Source organism: Gastrolobium bilobum, unplaced genomic scaffold (assembly GCF_033153095.1).
Source record: "Gastrolobium bilobum isolate Gb01-03AN ecotype WA unplaced genomic scaffold, APGP_CSIRO_Gbil_v1 utg341, whole genome shotgun sequence".
Lineage (NCBI taxonomy): Eukaryota > Viridiplantae > Streptophyta > Magnoliopsida > Fabales > Fabaceae > Gastrolobium > Gastrolobium bilobum.
The window spans coordinates 208,403-214,757 of record NW_026899046.1 but is presented as its reverse complement, the minus strand read 5'-3'; the positions used below and the strand labels follow the sequence as shown (position 1 = coordinate 214,757).

Genomic DNA, 6,355 nt, shown 5'->3' with positions numbered 1-6,355 from the left:
AATACTACATAGTCATATCATCATGCCTGAATACATAAATGTACATGTATCGAATATGAACACTATGCAACAATACATCTTTTCCAAAAATACGTCTAAAACAAATAGTAGCATCCGACCACCCAGAACTCCACATCCTCATACTAGTACCTCTAGCCACGGTTAGTGTCCTTGTCCCATGAGGCTCTTCAATTAACTGTGTTCCTGAAATCATATCCCCAAACGGGGTTAGAGACGAATCTCTAGTAAACTCCAGGTTTATGGAAAACCCTCCATACCCTGGGCTCACTTCCTGCATGACAGTCAGATACATAATATACAAAACATCATATAAGCAATTATCATAACTGAACAAAGCATATATACATATCTTATCAAAGACAAACGCAGTCATTCCCAAGGGATGACCCCAAGCGAAAATCAACACACGTAACAAATATCTTTTACAAAAATCATCACAATACTCACATCAGAACAAAACGTGTTATATCAAAGATGTACGCAATCGTTCCCAAGGGATGACCCCAAGCGGAAATCAACGTACGTAACAAATATCATTTACAAAATCATCATACATATCCCATAAAACATGTCATATAATCAAATATCATAACTAAACAAAACATATACACATATCTTATCAGAAACGTACGCAGATATTCCCAAGGAAGGACCCCAAGCGGAAATCAACGCACGTGTTCCCAAGGGAGGACCCCAAGCGGAACCAGAACATATCAGAGGCGTACGCAGTCATTCCCAAGGGAGGACCCAAAGCGGAAATCAACGCACGTGTTCCCGAAGGAGGACCCCAAAGCGGAACCAGAACATATCAGAGGCGTACGCAGTCATTCCCAAGGGAGGACCCCAAGCGGAAATCAACGCACGTGTTCCCGAGGGAGGACCCCAAAGCGGAACCAGAACATATCAGAGGCGTACGCAGTCATTCCCAAGGGAGGACCCCAAGCAGAAATCAACGCACGTGTTCCCGAGGGAGGACCCCAAAGCGGAACCAGAACATATCAGAGGCGTACACCATCAGTCCCGAGGGAGGACCCCAAAGCGAACATTCGGGTACTATACAATCAATGGCCAGATATTGTTACAGAAATCATATTACAGAAATCATATCATAACAAAACATATCATATTAACACATATCAAAGTAAATACATCAAAACAAAACATATCATATTATCATATAGCTCTATATGAATGCATCTATATCATATATCTCATACATATCATACAACCTGACCACAGTCCGTACACTATGGCGGAACACAAAGTAGGAGCGAACCCCATAAACATAGAGCTTACCTCTTTGAGCTTTACAATCTGCTTACTTGAAGAACAAGCTACTTATCATACTCCACGAGAATCCAAACGTTCACAGTCCCTAGGTACACCTAGAGAAGGAATTCAACATAAAACTCAATAAAATGATATAATGTCATGTAAATATACAAGACACACACTTTATTGTTTATTTTCTTTTTACTTAATCATATTAAGTCATGAGTGGGTGGTTCTTTGTTCAACAAATCCCCACAAAATTCCATATGTTCACTTAGTCTTAGGATAGTCCCAAAAGGCCTTTAGAACACTCATTACTCCTCTTAGCACCTAAAAGCCTATTTTTCCCAATTTAAGGCCGAATGCCCATTACAAAGGAGCTATAAGATTTCTCTTTGTCTAGTGCCTAAACCCAAGCTTAGCCACCTATATAAATTATTTTACGCATATAAGTGTCCTCACTTTGCGAAACAATATCTCCGAACATATACCTCATTTGAAAATGGCCAAAACTCATTTTAAGGCCATACAAAGGAGCTACCTTATTTTCTTTTTTATTTCACCAAAGCGAAGGTCCATACACCTTAGAATATCATTCCACGCATAAAAGTATGCTCGCTTTGTAAAACAGTAACTCATAGCACATACTTCCTTTGAAAATGGCTAAGAGGCACATAAAGGAAATCATGTCAACTTCATGATTTCAATGCTTTACTCCACCAAATTTAAGCTTATCACACACCTCTAATCCAAGATTCGTTAATTGATATATACGACACTGTTCATCTCTACACTACTATTCATGTATGCGTCACTATTCACGTATACGACACTATTCAAAAATACGGTATTTTTAATTTTCCAAAATACATTTTCACCGTTAAAATTCTCATCTAAACACTTTTCTCAACATGAGCTAAACCTGAATTAAGCTCTAACATGCTCAATCAATCCAAATTTTTAAAATGAAAACCTATATTCAATCTTTCTCAAAACTCAAAGAAAACAAAGATTTCTTAACATGAACTTACCTAGAATGAAGGGAGAAGCTTGCTTCAAGCTCCCATGGCTTCAAGCTCCATCAAAACCCATATTTTCCATGAAATTCGAATTCTTTGGGGGAGAAGATCTCTCTCTACAGTAAACCCCACTCAGAAATACTGGTACGAATAGATTCCTCTCAAAATTTCTCACAGGTTTGGCTTTGGAACGGAGTGATTTGAAGGTCTCTAGCTCAAGTTATGAATTTTGGAAGAATTTTAATCAAAATCTCCATTTTCATTTTCTTTCCTTCGTTCTCTCTGACTCGTGTCCGTAAAGAGAAGGGAACACTGACTTCCTTGAGTCACTTATATAAATTCATTATACTAGCGGGTATAAGCTCATCTATCTACACACCTCCATTCATTACCAAACTTTAACCAATAGACTAGAATATTTTTCTAGTCACGTTTCTATTTTTTTTTTTTTTTTTTTTGATAACAACACGTTTCTATTTTTACTTTCACTTTTAGATAACTTTATTTATCCGCATTTTTTACCTCTTAACTGTCATTTTAACTCATTTTTCACCAAAAATGACTTTATTTCTTTTTCTTTGTAATTATCCTTCAATATTAAATCCATAATAAATGTGAGGGTCATTATAATACTGTCCTAATCTGCCAAAAATAATAGGAGACACATCCTTAGAGGTAAACGGGTCTCCTCCACTACTCCTCTTCATGTCACGAAGGTACCTCAGAATCCTACCAATTGGGTCACTAGGCCTGGAAAACATATCATCATGGACCAAAGAGTTCCTCCATTGTCACAGAAACCAAACAGAAACATAAAACAATTCTTTCCAGCAGTGCCAAAGACTAGAAGTGTGATGGTGTTGGACTTTAACCAATGGTTTTAGGACTCATACATAGTACAATACTTGTTAAAAAGCACATCATCTGCATCTCGTGTATTTGGAAATGATTAGTTTTTCGAATAATTTAATTAAAGTTGGTTATGGATAAATTGTAACAGAAATTCTAGCGACATGTTTTTTTATTTTCTTTCAAAATTTAATTTATTATTGGGTTAAATTTCATGTGGGCCCTAAGTGGATCCAAATTATTTAATGAGATTAACAAAAAAAACAAATCCACCCAATAATAGAGAAAATGCGGAGAAAAAAGTGTCAAAGATTATATTGCTATTAGGAGTGTTAACGAAACGAGCCGAGCCGAGCTTTGGTCTTAACGGACCGAGCATGTGTTCAAATGTGTTAGACTGACCTTAGCCTGTTACCTGTTACGAATATAATATCAGCTTGTGGCCTGGCTCATTTACAAAAAATAAAAGCCTTGTTTAGCCTGTTTAAAAAAAATAATACAACAAAAATTTATCCAAACAAAATATACAATCAACAACACTACTCATTCCATAAATATTCATAAATTTAATGGATATCCAAATAGCATAATATAAAACAAAATCATTTAAAAAGTATGTTTAATTAATAAAATGGGATGAAATAAATTGAGAAGAGAGAGCTATCACAAGTAGTATAAAAAATAAAAAAATAAATAAAAATAATAATATATTAGGCAAGCCTGAGAGGCTCTAAGGCCGAGCTTTTGAATTGGAGCATGAGACCTTTTTATTAAACGATCTTTTATACAAGTTCAAGCCTGGGTCCAACAATCAATTTTAGACATGTAAGCTCAGGCCTTCACGAGCCGAGACAAAGGGCCCTGTAAGACCCCCGACTCGTTTAGCACCCCTAATTGCTATCATTCCTTAACATTATAAAATGTTTGAGATCATTGTTAATTAATACACTTAATAAAGGTATTCTGCAGTTGTTGTAAACTAGGACCTCAAATGAATTTTACTTATAATGACACCGTTCGAATCAAAACTTGTTTTGATTTTTTTGTCTTTTTGTAAAAAAGAAAAAGAAAAAGGAATTTGAGCACTTGATCCCTTGTTGCTTTCTGAAGAGTAAACTACCATTTTAGTTCCAAAAAAAATAAAATAATAATATTAATTTTTTTTTTGTTAAGATAATAATATTAATTTAGTCTCTCAATAATAAAAAAATACAACCATTTAGTCCGTTAATCATAAATTATTGACATTAGTTTAATCCATCAGTTTTGCAATTTATACACAAAAGGATTATCCTCGTGTACCAAAGTGATGTTACTGTCTTTTCTCTAATAAATTTCTCATTTTCACCTAAAGAAACGTAGCAAAATGCCTACTGCTTTAATTGACATAATGTATTTTCTGATTTGGTTATTTGTCTGCTTGTAATTGTTTTCTTTTGATTTAACTGCATCAACTTGAAGAGATCAAATCATCTTTATATTAAAAGTTTCCATATGTATTTGGTGACCAGATTATCTTATCCAGTGCTTAGAACTGCCCAACAGATCTTAATCTGGTTTTCATTCTGATGCAAAAGGCATGGTTTGTAAGCTCAGAAAATCATTGTAATGTCTTCGTCAATCTCCACACAATTGGTTTGAAAAATTGTGCGCTTCTCTTTTGAACTTGGTTTTGTTCGGTCACGGGCTGATTATAAGCTTTTTACACTTAAGTGTGGCACCAGTTTTATTGTTCTTTTGGTTTATGTCGATGATATCATCGTTGCCAGTAATTATCATACTTGTTGTTGCGAACAAGTTAAATCTTATTTACATTCTTGTTTCAAGATCAAAGATCTTGGCAAGTTAAATTATTTTTTTGGTGTTGAGGTGGCTCCTAATCCGTCAGGTCTTGTTTTAAGTCATGCTTTACCAATTTTGTGTGATACAGGGATGTTAGGCTCTAAGCCATTTGAGTTGCCCATGGAACAAAACCACTGTCTTGTCTTGGTATCATTGCATTGTTGTTAAACTAGTATATTTAACCAACACGCGCCTTGATATTTTTGCATGTTCCAAAGGAAGAACACTTTGATGCAGTACAAGTAATTAGGAATGTAAATGAGCCAGGTTAGGTGAGTCTTTGGTTTTGATAGCCTAAGTCTATGTAAAACATTTAAAGCCTATACTGGCCTATTAGTTTATTAAAGGCTTGATTTATAAGTTTGACTTGACCTATTATAAAAAACTAAAAAGCCTAACACGGCCTATAAGGCCCACCAAATTGCAAACTAAAGTTTATAGGCCCAAACTAAACTAAAATATAAAAGATAAAATTTCTTATTCACAAAGATCATATGAAATAATATTCTCATTAATAACACATGAAATAATGTTCATAAAGATCTCATGAGAATATTCATAAAGATCACATGAAAATTTTTTATATGTATATATACATATATTTGCACTTTTTTACTAATTTAATTTAATATTATATTTTAAAATTTAAATAAGTATTTATTATTTGTTAAAATAACATCAATCGTGTCACTGTGAAAATTAGTGTTATAAAACATCATCTTAGATTGAACAATATATATTATAATATAAATATAAAAGGCTAGCCTACAGGCTTTTAAGCTAGAATTTTTAAAGTGGGCCTATGTCCTAATTCTTAAATGGACTTTTCTAAAAGTTTAAAAATGCTCTATTAGAAAATAGAGGAGTCCAGGCCTCTGATACATCTTTACTAAAGCACTAGGCTGCAATTCATTTCAAAGTATCTTATCCAAGTTGTGCATTGCAAATATGCATGCTCCAACTTGAGGGGAGAACAGGAGGAACAAACACTATTTTAGAAATATCCTGCATTTAATATATACTTAATTGTAAGAATAGAATTAGCAACAAATATTGTTTTGAAAATATTCTACATTTAATGTATACGTAATTGTAGGAATAGAAGTAGCAAGTAACGGTAACGTGATTAGCTGGTATGTTAATATTAATGTATACGTAATTATAGGAATAGAATTAGCTCTCAATGTAAATTCAAATGGTAAATCTTTTCTGCTGTATTCCTTTTGTATTTAAGAGCCATGTTGTCACAGCAATGAAACCAGCCATATTCTAACCAGTTTATTACAATCTTCCACGAGGGAGATTTGTTAGACCTCAAAAACACTATTACTTGAGTTTCATTGACACTAGCT

At 34.0% G+C, this 6,355-nt stretch overlaps 1 long non-coding RNA gene across 1 annotated transcript; it reads right to left on the bottom strand.

Annotated features, from left to right (window-relative positions):
• On the bottom strand, nt 1–2,589 carry LOC133286548 (uncharacterized). The gene is made up of 3 exons (XR_009748142.1): nt 2,325–2,589; nt 1,318–1,406; nt 1–204 (listed from the first exon to the last, which is right to left on the bottom strand). It is a non-coding gene; the product is annotated as an uncharacterized LOC133286548 (long non-coding RNA).
• Between the last annotated feature and the right edge of the window lie 3,766 nt (nt 2,590–6,355).